A 13842-nucleotide genomic window follows, 5' to 3' on the forward strand; every position below is an offset into this window, starting at 1 on the left:
GCATCTGAGGAGGGGGCGGTCTTGCCGGGAGCTGGCCCTCTACCCCATGGGGTCTGCACCAGCTCCAGGTAACGTCAGAGTTGGACCGACCCGCAGGACGGTCATGCCAGTGAGCCGGTGTCGGGATATACCACCGTTCTTGTCCCAGGACAAGGGCAAAGGAGCGAGCGATGACCGAGGTTGAAGAAAGAACGACCGCTGAGTTCCCATCTACGCAGTCTACAGCTAGTTACCAGACCCTTCTAGACGCCCGACCTTGCACTGGAGACATAGACAGGAGACCATAAGACCCTGCTGCATTCCTCACAGAGCTTATGACGTAGCTAGAGGTACATCACGTAAATCCCTCAAATAAAGATGAAGAACTATTGACAACCTCGGGCTAAGCGGTCGGCATGGAGCGGATTGAGGTCTGTAACCATAAGGCAAGCGACTCGCAGAGTCCCAAAGGAAGGAACCACCCTGGTCCTTTTCTGCCAATGTCTTCTCAGCATTCAGCAGACATTTAAGTTCATTAAGAGCAAAGAGAGCATTCATTCGTCACCATCAAGAAATCGACGGCCATGGGTCAGCACTGGGAGGAACGAGGGCACCAAGTCTTTTTTCAGAAATTGGCAACTAACGGGGACGCCTGGGTGGCTCAGTAGGTGAAGCGCCCGACTTCGGCCCAGGTCACGATCTCACGGTTCGTGAGTTCGAGCCCTGTGTCAGGGGCTCTGGGCTGACGGCTCGGAGCCTGGAACCTGCTTCAGATTCTGTGTCTCCCTCTCTCTCTGCCCCTCCCCCGCTCGTGCTCGGTCTCTCTGTCTCTCTCTCTCTTAAAAAATAAACATTAAAAATTAAAAAAAAACAAGTGAAAGGGAAATGAGCCAAGAACATAGCAAGAATCCAGTGCAAGGTCAAGATCCCAGGCCCGTCATCCGCTCTCAGTTTCCCGGGCAACGAGGCCCCCCACTTACCCCAAAGGAAGTAAGCGATGTTGACAAGCAGGGCAAATGGCCAAAGGCCCAGGAAGCGTTTGGGAAGAGTGTGAAAGGCAGACCACAAGTCAGGCCACCAATGGGGAGAATTTGCGGATGAAAAGGACTGTCTGGGGCCTTGTCTGCCGGAGGGTTTCAGCTGCTCTGAACCGAGGCTTCTCCGGCTAAGCTTGGTCGGGTCGGAGTAGGTAAAACTTATCACTCTCGTTCTGTTTCTTGATATCAGTGCCCGCGGTGAATCTCATACAAGGAGAAGATGAAGAAAACTTACTCTCTGTCTTTGCTGGGGCTGCCCTGGGGGAGCTGGCCTAGATCCACCCAGAGTGGGGTGTAGACCCGTGAGAGCTAGCCTGGGTCCGCCCAGAGTGGGGTGTAGACCGGGAGAGAAGCCCTGGGAGCAGAATAGGAGGACTCCAGTAACCCAACCCGGCACGCGTGCCTCGGAGGGAGTTCCTCAGAGATGTGCTGGATCCGAGGCCTCTCTCTTCCCTTTCCCTTCGCTGTGGGACCGGGATGGGGCTTCCAGGGGAGAACCTCTCGTGTTCTGAGGGACAAGGTCCCAGCTGCCAGAGCAGGGAGTCATGGCCAGGAGGAGGGGGAAGGGCTCAGTTGTTGTGAGAGCGTATGCGGGCTGGGGGGGGGCAGGGTCAGGCAAGGGGACCCTTCCCCAAGGCCTGGCCACGGCGATGGCCAGAATAATGGGAGAGCCAGCGGGGGCCACTGTGAGCTCTGACAGAGGGAAGAGCAGACCCCACCCAAACCACGGGAGGCCTGGGAAAGCCAGCATGCGTGTGGCAGGCAGAACACGAGCCCCCCCAAGATGTCCGCACCCTCCTTCCTGGAGCCTGTGAATACATAACCTGGCCTGCCAAAAGGGCCCCCGCAGATGTGCCTGAGTAAAGGGTCTTGAGAGGAGGAGAGGTTTCTGGGTGCTCCGGTGGGCCCAGTCTCATCACGGGAGCCCCTACAAGCAGAGCCTTGAGGCGCCCGTAGTGTCTGACTCTTGATTTCCGTTCAGGTCATGATCTCACGGTTCGCGGGTTCCAGCCTCGGGTCAGGCTTGCACTGAGAGCACGGAGCCTGCTTGGGAGTCTCTCTCTCCCTGCCCTTCCCCTGCCCAATCTCTCTCTCTCCAAATCAAAAGATAAAAGGCAGAGCACCTTTCCCACCCAAGTTGGAGCGATTCGGCTAAAGCAGCAGCAGCAGGACAGGAGTGACTGTGGCCGGTTTGGAGCTGCAGAATCCTGAGTCAGCGAAGGCGGATGGCCTCTAGATGCCGCCAGTGAGCCCCGCTGACAGCCGGCAAGGAAACGGGGACCTCAGTCCTGCAAGCAGGCAACCTGAGGGCGTCTGGAAGCGGGTTCTCCGGCAGGTAGGGACACGGCCTTAGGAGACCCAGTGCAGAGACCAGCCAGGCCTGCTGGCCTTCTGACCTACAGACGGTGAGATAATGAACTCGCATGGCTTTAAGCCACTGAATCTGCGGGAATTTGTTTTGGTCGAAGCCATCTCAGGTGGCGGACAGGTAAGCAGCCGGGGACCGGGCGCCCTGGGGGCTGTACCTGCCCAGCCTGCAGCCCCGGAAGGCAGGTCACGTGGGAGAGGCACCCCTCTGGTTTCCTCCTCCGCCCTCCACACCAGATGTGGGGGAGCTCCCGCACCAGGGCGGGGAGGGAGAGCGGCTTGCTCTGTGCGCCTCATTTCTTCGTGCTCCCTCCGCTCCCCCTGCGAAAGGAAAATACTGGTTTTCTTACAGTTGTCTGTGTGATCTCACTTGGAGCGTGTCAACCCACTTGCACGGGGCGGTTTCACACTCCCGGTCAATATCGCAGGCCTGCAGGGTGTGGGACTCGGGGCGGGGGCGGGGGGCGCCATCCGCCCTGAGCGGCGTCCGGGGTCCCGCTCACACCCTCACCCCTCCTTCTCCTTCCTCTCGCGCCTTTTCTTTCGCGGCTCCCGCACCCTTTGCTCTTTGCTGCCATCGTGTGGTGATCGGGAGAATTAACCTCGCGCGGGCGGGAAGCAGGAAAGTCCCAGAAACCGGTTAGGTGTGCTTTACGTAAAGTCAGTGAAAGTGCCTGGGGAGGGAGGTTCGTTTTGAACCGCGATCCAGGCAATAAGGCCTCTTTAAACAATCTGTTATTTCCACATCCCGTTCGTTAACTACTCACTAGGAGCAGAGAAGGGAAAGGCGACCAATGGCTCCGAAACAGGCCTGGGGACACTGGACGGACGCTACTGAATGAATCCGCTGAGGTATTTCTGCAATCATTCTGTGCAGTACATTCGAGCGAGAAACTCGCCTTTCCCATTGACCTCGAGTGTGACCAACAGGGATGCAAGTCTTTGAGGCTGGTCGGCTTTCCCACTTTTAAGAATTCCCTATTAAAAGGTTAATGCAGGAGATCCTAAAACACTGCTGGAACTGTATTCATGGATTGGGAGGCTGAATGCTGTTCAGATGACAGGGGCGCCTGGGTGGTGCCATCAGTTAAGCGTCCGACTCTTGATTTTGGCTCAGGTCAGGATCTCACAGTTTACCAGTTTGAGCCCGGTGAAGGGGGGCTCTGTGTTGATAGCGTGGAGCCTGCATGGGATTCTCTCCCTCTCTCTCTGCCCCTCCCCCATTCATGCACCCTCTCTCTCTCTCTCTCTCCCTCTGTCCCTCCCTTGCTCACACTCTCTCTCTCTCAAAAAATAGACAGGGGAGCCTGGGTGGCTCAGTCGGTTAAGCATCCTACTTTGGCTCAGGTCATGATCTCACAGTCTGTGGGTTCGAGCCCCCCATCGGGCTCTCTGCTGTCGGCACAGAGCCTGCTTTGGATCCTTTGTCCCCACCTCTCTCTGCTCCTCCCCTGTTTGTGCTCTCTTGCCGTCTCTCTCAAAAATAAATAAATAAACTTAAAAAAAAAAAAAAAAGACAGGCCACCTTTTAAAATATATATACATTGTTCAGATGACAATACTACCCGAGGCAGTATACAGATTCAAAGCACTCGCTATCAAAATCCTCATGGTACGTTTTACGGAAATGGGAAAAACTCATCCTAAGCTTCACACGGCATTTCAAGGGACCCAGAATAGCCCAAAGAATCTTTAAAAATAAGAACAAAGTTGGAGGATTCGTATTTCCCGATTTCAAAACTTGACACAAAGCTACGGTAATCAGAACAGTGTGGTATTTGCCTAAGAATAGACATTCAGACCAATAGAATAGAATTGAGAGCCCAGAAATAAGCCCTCAGGTCCCTGGTCCAGTGGTTTCAAGAAGGGTGCCAAGGTCATTCTGTCCCTTCAGCACAGGGTGCTGAGCAAACCAGATGTATGCACCACGAGGAAGCTGGGCCCTTATCTTATACCATCGACGAAAATTAACAGAACTGGTCCAAGACCCAGATTTTAGGAGCTAAAACTATAAAGCTGTCAGATGAAAGCATGCACGATCTCGTATTTTGCAATGGTTTTCTTTAAATGTGACACCCAAACAGAGGCAACCGAAGAAAAAATAGATACGTCGGACTTCAGTACGTTTAAAAATTTTCGTGCATCAAAGGACGCTATCAGAGAGTGGAAGGGCTGCCCACAGAACGGAAGCAAACATTCGCAAATCCTATCAGTGAGGGTTGCATACCCACAATATATAAAGAACTTCAACAACTCAACAACAAAATACAAAAACCCAATTGCACTTTTTCAATTTATTTTTATTAAAAGTTTTCGTTTATTTTTGAGAGAGAGAGAGACAAAGCACGGGTGGGGGAGGGGCAGAGGGAGACAGAGACGCAGCATCCGAAGCGGGCTCCAGGCTCTGAGCTGTCAGCGCAGAGTCAGACGTGGGGCTTGAACCTACGTACTGTGAGATCATGACCCGAGCCAAAGTTGGACGTTCAACCGACGGAGCCACCGAGGCGCCCCCCCAAAAAACAATTTTAAGACAAACAAAAACAAACAAAACAAAAAAAAAACCCAAGGAAACAAACAAAAACAAAACACACGCGTAGGGGAGGATGTGGAGAACCGGAAACCATGCACCGGCTGGCAGGATTGTAACGTGGCCCGGCCGCTGGGGAAACCGTTTGACACGTTCTCCAAAAAGCGACACACAGAATCACCCCATGACCCAGCGATTCCGCCCCTCGGCATACACCCCAAAGGATCGGCAACGGGCATCCAGACAGATGCTTCACGCACAGAAATATCCCCAGCAGCGTGGTTCCCGGCAGCCCAAAGGTGGAAACGAGCCACGTGTCCACCAACAGACAAACGGATGAGCGCACCGTGGGCTCGCCAAGCAGAGGAATCGTCGTCAGCCAGAAGAGGAAGGAAGCGCGGGGCCGTGCGACGTCGGCAGGCGGACCTCGAAAACAGTCCGCCAGGTGGGAGAAGCCAGAATAGGCCAGAAGGCCGACCGTGGCGCGGTTTCACTTACGCGCAATACCTACAAAAGGCAAGTTCGGAGACAGGGAGTAGATACGGGGTTGGCAGGAGCTGGGGGGAAGCCACAGATGAGGGTTATAACTTGAGGGGGCCAGAGCGTACGTCCGGGACGACGAGAACGTTTTGGAAATCAAGGCGATGGTTGCAGAGGATGGTGTGAGCCCCGACGAGTAGCTGTGCACTTGAAAGCGGCCGAAATGTCTGTTTTCCCCGCACTGAGAACATAATAAATAGATGCAAACACAACTGGGAAAAAGACCGTTTCGACGGAGCCCCTTGAAACAAGAACCCAAACTCTCATACTGATTGGGGAGGAGAGGACAGGCCTGATTGTGAGGCTCTCTTGAAAAACAAGAATGAAGACGAGCTTACGTGACATTTAACGCGCCCCACGTTGTGTCCCAGTTCACCGCTAACTCTTAAAGAGAGGCAGGATCAAGTGTTCTTTCCTCCACGTTCCCAATAAAATTCTCTCCCACTTAGAGACAGGTAAGCCTGGGGGCGCCCGGGTGGCTCAGTCGGTTGAGCGTCCGACTTCGGCTCAGGTCATGATCTCGCGGTCCGTGAGTTCGAGCCCCGTGTCGGGCTCTGGGCTGACAGCTCAGAGCCTGGAGCCTGCTTCGGATTCTGTGTCTCTCTCTCTCTCTCTGCCCCTCTCCCACTTGCCACCCCCCTGCCCCCGTCTCTCAAAAATGAATAAACATTTTAAAAAATGATAAAAAAAAAAAAATAGAGAGAGAGAGAGAGAGAGACATGTAAGCCTGAACACACGGTTACATCCTAGTGTTAGGCCTGGGGGCATATTTGAATACAGACTAATTCCTTAAGACTCCAGTCACTGGCGAATGCTCTTCCATCTAGAAGCTTCTGCTCCGAAAAGATCGTAAATACACGGAGAGCGGAAGAAGCCGTGGACTCAAAGGAACGGTCACCTTAGCTCTGCTCGTGGTGAGCGGTCACCTTAGCCTCACCTTAGCCTCATGATCTGCAGAGGCCGGCGCAAAATAAAAATGCAAGACCCCTTGCCCAAAACACGTGAAGAGTTTCAAGACTAGGACATCAGAGCATTGAACCACGTACAGTTCCGAGCGAGGGGCCCCCGCGGCCGGCCCCGTCTGTAGCTGGGAACTAGCAGGTGGCCAACAGCTGCTGAGAATCTCGGGTTGCGGCCAGAAGTACAGAAGAGAGAAGAAGACGCAGGTGGGTGGCCCCCAGGTGCCAGCGGGGGCGGCCTAGCCAAGGCAGGCCAAATGGACCAAACGCACCGCACCGCACCCCCGTCCCCAGTCTGCATTCGGCCGAGGCCACGCGGGGCTCAGCTCTGTGCATCCTGTCTGCTAAGGAAGCTGCCCAACGTTCCTGTGTTCTGTGTGCCTGGCACGGAGCTCTTCCTTGGCCATTTCATTGGACTCTTGCCTACTTTCCCTCCGTCCGACAGAGGGGGAAACCGAGGCTCAGAACCGCTCTCTTGCCGGAGGCCCCCGCCCAGGTCGTGGCCAGGAGGCATTCTCAGGCTCACACCCAGGGCCCCACAGGTGGGGACTCTCTACTCCCGGAGCCCTGCTGTCCTCCCCTTGCCTTTGCGGGGCTCCTGAAGGCAACAGAAGGCTCCATGTCCTTCTCCCCGCTCCCTGCTCACATCCTCCAGGCGTCCTGCAGTAAACAGCCGAGACAGGCCCAGTGCCCAAGCAGAAACGCCATGGGCAAACCCCGCTATCTCAAAGCTGCTCCGAGTGGAAATGTCCCTGCTGATGGGCCAGACTCGCTTCACCGCTCAGCTTGATTTAGGAGCCTGGAGAAGGAGGCTCTGTTGCTGCAGTATGAAGCCTGAGCAAAGAGGGCAGGAGGGGAAGGGACCCTGCTGCTGGCTCTGTCTGGCCCCCGGGGAAAAGGACATTCTCAACCACCGGCCACCATGTACCGAGCACCGCTCCCCTCGGGCCAAGAAATGAGGTAAGCGCCTTGTCACCCTAAGGCCTCAGCACTGCCTTCTGGGCTGGATACCGCCGTTCCCATTTTACAAACAAGGAAACTGAGGCCCGGGGCGCCTGGGTAGCTCAGTCGGCTGAGCGTCCGGCTTCGGCTCAGGTCATGATCTCACGGTTTGGGAGTTCGAGCCCCGCGTCGGGCTCTGTGCTGACAGCTCGGAGCCTGGAGCCTGTTTCGGATTCTGTGTCTCTCTCTCTGCTCCCCTGCTCATGCTCTGTCTCTGTCTCTCAAAATAAATAAATAAACATTTAAAAAATTAAAAAAAAATAAAATAAAACAAGGAAACTGAGGCCCGGGGAAGTCACTTCCCTGGCCCAAGGGCCTGCAGCCAGTAGGTGGGCTGGTGGGATGTTACCCCGGGGCCAGTCTGCCTCCAGATGTTAAGCTTTTAACCCCTTGATCACAGGAACTCCTGAAAACCCCGCTTTGGGGGGCTAGCGAACCACTGTGGATCTCCGCTCGCACAGAGCAAAGGTTCCAACGGCCACGGGTGATCAAAAGCCAAAGATTCTCCTCGAGTGGTAACAAACTCACTTCCCAGCTGAGCTTTGAACCCAGGCTGCAGCCCCCACTCGACCTGGGCCGGGTGGCCGCCTCCACAGCTACAATGACCCAGGTCCCGGGGAAAGACGCCCACCCACAGGGGTCACCAATGCCACCCAAGAGCCCGGCAGATTCCCTCAGCTGCAGCTCCCAGGGCCCCCCGCCGATTCACCCCACCATCGGGCGTTGTTGGCTAAAGTGAAGATTCTAGCCTCATGACTCTCATGATTTGAACGTAGTGATGAGTAAACGCGATATTTTTTTGACGTGGCTCCGACAGGCGAAATGTGCTATAAACCATCTGCGATCTCCCCTGATGCCACAGTCTTAACCCGCTATACTTACGTCTGTGCTATGTCGCCCGTAGCGGACAGAAACGCCACACTGCAGTTAGCGGTAAATGAGAGTAAAGATGTGTTTTCCGATCCAAGTTCAAGGGGTCAGTGGACCCGGTCGCCAGGGTCTCCAGGTCGACCAAACCTCAACGAATCGCCCCACTTCTGCCCCATCCTTCTTTCTCCAGACGAAACCTCGATTCCATATCCCAGCCTGAAAGTTGAAGAAACCTGGGCGCCCTACAAGGTTTCTCCCTGGCCACGCCCGGGATCATCACAGACGCGTCTCTGTCCGAGGCTGAGGTTGCTAGTCCCCCCCTCCCTGAAGCCTCCTGTCCCCTCGGGCTGCATCAGGTGCCTCCTCTGTCCCTCCCCAGGCTCCACCCCCCCCTCCCCCCCGCCACGTGTCGCTTCCAAGATGAGAGCCGGTCACGATGGAGGAAAGCTGTCCGGTGTCTCTCTTCCCCGCACCGCGCCCAGCACGGAGGACGCGTGCTGTCCACGGAGGGAGGAGGGGTGCGCGCCCTCAGAAGCCTTCAGGTGAGCGAGAGGCAAGCCGTGAGTGTGTTCAGCCCCCGTGATTCCAGGTTTGTCTGTTGTGGCAGCTGGGGTTGAATACCCTGACACTTGCCCACCCCAGAGGCAGACGGGGAGTGACAGGAGGTCATGCTTTCGTGACTGAATGAGTAAGTGCCCGCGTGCATAAAGCTGGCCAACGCCTACGGCAGTTACTGTGAACCAGACATTGTCCCGAGAACCCTGCATTCATTCAGCCACCTGGTCCTCACGCGCCCCACCGATGGGACAGGTGTTTTCACTTTACGGGTGAGAAGACAGAGGCACAGAGAGGTGCAGTAACTTGCCCCGGGTCACACAGCGAGGAAGGGTGGAAGCCAGGACTTCAACGCAGACCCCAGACTGTGAGACCCGCGGGCCCATCCCTCCCCTAAAGATGGCAAGTGCGGGATCCACGGACACGCTGCCGCTGGCGTGAGCAAGGCCACTTGGGATCCGTCAGTGACAGAAACTGCGGTGGCCCTGCTGGGAAGGAAAAGGGGGCAGCGTGGGGGCTCAGAGGTCTCCGCCACTCCTCACCGGGTGACGGTGATAGGCTGAATAGTGGGGCCAAGTTGTCCGCATCCTGATCCCCACGATCTATGAATTTGCAACCTTACACAGTGGAAGGGACCCTGTGATGCGGTCAGGGCTCTTGAGAAGGGGCGGCGGGGGGGACACCTAAAGGAGAGTGTCCTGTAAATGAGAATCGGATTTTTCACCCCATTTCGGTGTATCCTCGACCTCTCTCTCTCTGGCTGGTAGCTTTGGGGTCAAAACCCCCTTCTCCTCTCCCCTTCCACCCCCACTTCCGTGCTGGGAAAGTCTCCCGATCTGTCTTCCATGGTCTCCCCCTGCAGACTCAGCTTCTAGATGAATAGCAGGTGGCCGGCCAGGTGCCAGCGGGTTGGCCAGAGCCCAGGCGGGGCGGCCGTGGGTCAGAATCAGATTGTCACGCCAGAGAGGACGACAGCCGGTGGCGGCCACTTCCTTGTCTGCAGCTGGGCCGCCCCGCCTCCCCGACCAGGTGGAGACCTCCAGATATCCTGGTAACCACCAAGGGCACTGGGCAAGCCAGGAAAACTAATCCCGCTGAGGAGACCCAAGCCAGCCCTCTCCATGCTTGTCTTCCTCTGTGGGACCCTTGCCTCTACCAAGTTCAGCCATCATCCGTTGTTCGCCCCCCAAGTACGTGATGAAGTTCACAGCATTAAGTACCCGCCAACACTGTTGGTTGCCCACCCGGCAGTCACTTCCCCCTTCTTCCTTGCTCCCCAAACCATCCACCCAGTCCCAGGGGATGCGTCTTGATTGGTCTAAGCCAGTGCCCTCTTGCCAGTGACTGGTCTGGAGGTGGGCATGTGACCCAGGCTTGGCCAATTAAACAGCAAGGGAAGTCTGCTGAGGGACTCTGGGAAGACTGTCTTCCTCTTATTAAGAGAGAGACGGGCCGGGAAAAGAGTTTTTTAATCCTCTTTCTCCCCTCCTGCTCTGGACACTGTTGTCTGAGGTTGTGATTTCTGGAGCTACGATGCCCAGATGTTTGGATCCCCCAGTCTAGACGTGGCTGTGAAGGCGTTTTTAGATGTGATTAGCATTGACATAAGTAGACTGACTAAGCAGATTGCCCTCCATAATGAGGGTGGGCCTGATCCAATCAGCTGAAGGTGTGGGGGGAGAGAGGGGGGGAAGGCAAATATGGTAAAAATGTTAACATTTGAAGAATCTGGGTGAAGGGTATACAAGAATTTATTACATCGTTCACAATTTCTCTGTATGCCCCAAATGAATTTAAAATAAAAAGTTAAACCCCCCCGAAAAGGGGGGGGGGGTGGGGTGGGGTAGACAGACAGGTTCAAATCTGGTTTATCTCATGTAATGCCTGGGCTTTCCTTGGGAACCCAGGACCAGAGTGCCAGCTCCTGGAAGCCCAGAAGCCACCTCGGGTCAATTACAGTCCCTCTCGTACTCAACATCGGAGCCTCCCTCGTGTTTCCTTCGGGAAAATCTGGATTTTCATAGGTGAGACTCGCGAAGCTCTGGGCGCTCATGTCACCGCAAGAGGGGCCACTAGATTCAAACCCCGGCTGGACCAGTTAGTGGCCATGTGGCCCTGAGGCAGCCCTTGAGTTTTCTGCGCCTCAGTTTCCTTAGCTGGAAGACGAGGCTAATGATAGCACCTCTCTCGTAGGAACGTCTGTGAGGAGCAGAGGGCGGTGCCCACACAGGGGTGATGCTCTGTGACCTCCAGCTGTCCTCGTGACCCTGCGCTGTAGAGTCACACGGACCCAAGTTCGAACCGTCAACGTGCCTAGCATTTGCTGGCTGATAGCACTCAGTCACTTGTCCCTTCCAACCGCGGTGTCCTCATCCGTAAATGTGGACAAGCGCTAACACTTTCACCAGCAGGGTCCGGTGAGGATTGGATCGTGACAAGAATGACATAGGCACTTAGCCCGGTGCTGGGCACACAGTAGGCCCTCACTGAAGGGTCGGGAGAAACAATTCCCTGGAATACCCACCAGGATGGCTACTATCAAAAAAAAAAACAAAACCCCTGGGACGCCTGGGTGGCTCAGTCGGTTAAGTGTCCGATTCTTGATTTTGGCTCAGGTCATGATCTCGCGGTTTGTGGGTTCCAGCCCCACATCGGGCTCGGTGCTGACCGCAGGGAGCCTGCTTGGGATTCTCTCTCTCTCTCCCTCTCTCTCTCTGCCCCTCCCCTGTTCTCTCTCTCCATAAATAAATAAGCATTTTTACAAAGTTATTTTTTTAAAAAGGAAAAAACCGAAAGACAGAAAATAGCAAGCATTGTTGGTGAGAGTGTCGAGAAATGGGAACCTTTGTGCTCTGTTGGTGGGGATGTGAAATGGGTGTAGCTGCAGCTCCCCGAAAAATTAAAGACAGAACCCCCATATCGTATCGGTCAGCCCAGGCCGCCAGAAGAAAATACCACAGGCTGGGTGGTTTAAACGACAGACGTTGATCTCGCCATCCTGGAGGCTGGAAGTCTGAGACTGGGGTGCCGGCGTGGCTGGGTTCTGGCGAGGGGTCTCCCCCTGGCTTGTAGATGGCCCCCTTCTCGCGGGGTACGCTCGTGTTCTTTCCTCCACTTGAAGGCAGGGGAGGAAACAGAACCCTGTTTCTTCCTCTGTTTTGGAATGTTCCTATTTATTTTTGAGAAAGAGAGAGAGAGACAGAGGGCGAGCAGGGGAGGGGCAGAGAGAGAGGGAGACACAGAATCCAAAGCAGGCTTCAGGCTCCCAGCTGTCAGCACAGAGCCCGACGCAGGGCTCGAACCCGTGAACTGTGAGATCAGGACCTGAGCCGGTCTTGACGACTAACCGACTGAGCCCCCCCAGGCGCCCCTGTTCCTTCCTCTTTTTATATAAACGTCCACCAGTCCTGTCTGATGAGGATCCCACCCCCATGGCCCCATTTAACCTTGAGTACCCCCTTTTTAGGTATGCCACGTCTCAAATACGTTCTCCTGGGGGGTGAGAGATTCAACACATGACCTGGGAGGGGGGTGAGCACAGTTCAGTCGTAGCACAAATGATCCAACAAGTTCACTTGTGGGTGTATATTGGAAAGAACTGAAAGCAGGTCTCAGGGATAGTGGCTCACCTGCCCTCGGGGCAGCTTTATTCACAACGGCCCAGAGGTAGAAGCTGCCCCAGGATCCCTCCACGGCCCAACCGATACATCAAAGGCGACGTATACACACGATGGAATCTTCTTCCGCCCTGAGAGGGAAGGAAGCTTGACATAGGCTACGATGGGGATGAACCTTGAGGACATCATGCCAAGTGATAAAAAGCCAGTCTTGAAAGGACAAATAGCCTAGAACAGTCACAATCGTGGAGACAGGAAGTACAGTGGGGGTTGCCAGGGCCCGAACCGACTTCGGTTCAGGTCATGATCTCGGGGTTCGTGGGTTCGAGCCCCACGCCCGGCTCTGTGCTGACAGCTGGGAGCCTGGAGCCTGCTTCGGATTCTGTATCTTCCTCTCTCTCTCTCTCTCTGCCCCTCTCCCGCTCATGCTTGCTCTCTCTCTCTCTCTCCCTCAGAAATAAACATTTAAAAAATTTAGAAATGATTGATTATAAATGTTATGGTGTGCATTTTTACCGCAATAATAATACATTAAAAACAGGTAAAATGAATTCCCTGGGAGTCCTTCCAGCAGGAGAGCAACGGCCCAAAACGGGCCACCAGGGGGCGCTGTGTAGCCATTCCCCTTCTCTCCTCCACAGAAGGAGCTGGCAGTTTCTAGAGGGGTAAAAAAAAAAAAAAAAAAAAAAAAAACCAAGAACACCAGAGTCTTGGAGAAAGTTAGAGCTCTTTCTTCCCTGCTCCCTTCCCCGATGGACCAGCCCCAGATCTGCACCGCCCTCCCACCACAAACTGCTCACCCTTGACTCTGACCTCGTTCTTCCTCTGGGTCCCTTCCTTCTGTGCTGGGGACACAGTGACTGGTGGATGGAGTGTGCCCGCCCTGCCTCCAGACTGCCCAGGGGCTGGAGAAGAGGGAAAGGTGGCCAGGAGTCACCTGCCCCAGGTTATCCAAAGACGAGAGGACACCACAACGGAAATGGGTCGAGACCCCGTATCCCAGACCAACGGCCTCAAGGTCAACCAGACCTGGGCTTTCTCTGGCTCAGCTGCTCACTGTGTATGTGGTACCACCCGAGGGAGACTGGAGTGTTTCACGACATCCAAGAAGACCTCATAACCCACTGTCCTCAGCTTTTAATGATCCTTTTTAACAATGCAACAAACACCCATGAACTCACCACCCAAAACAAAAACTAGAATCTCGATGGTGACCCACATCTGACCACACGTCCCCCATCCCAGCGTCCTATCCCGCCACCCAAATCCTCACCCTGAATCCCATATTTATTCTTCCCGCGTTTCCTTTTCATAATGTAGTATTGCAAATACGCGTGGAGAACTTGAGTTGCTTTTAACTTTGTGAAAAGGAAACCACGTTTATGTGA

General features: G+C 54.8%; 1 long non-coding RNA gene across 1 annotated transcript; it reads left to right on the forward strand.

Annotated features, from left to right (window-relative positions):
* Window positions 1-10536: 10536 nt before the first annotated feature.
* On the forward strand, window positions 10537-11393 carry LOC132665381 (uncharacterized). The gene is made up of 2 exons (XR_009604107.2): window positions 10537-10861; window positions 11031-11393. It is a non-coding gene; the product is annotated as an uncharacterized LOC132665381 (long non-coding RNA).
* The last annotated feature ends 2449 nt before the right edge of the window (window positions 11394-13842 follow it).

This window comes from Panthera onca, chromosome D3, assembly GCF_046562875.1.
Source record: "Panthera onca isolate mPanOnc1 chromosome D3, mPanOnc1 haplotype 2, whole genome shotgun sequence".
NCBI classification, from domain to species: domain Eukaryota; kingdom Metazoa; phylum Chordata; class Mammalia; order Carnivora; family Felidae; genus Panthera; species Panthera onca.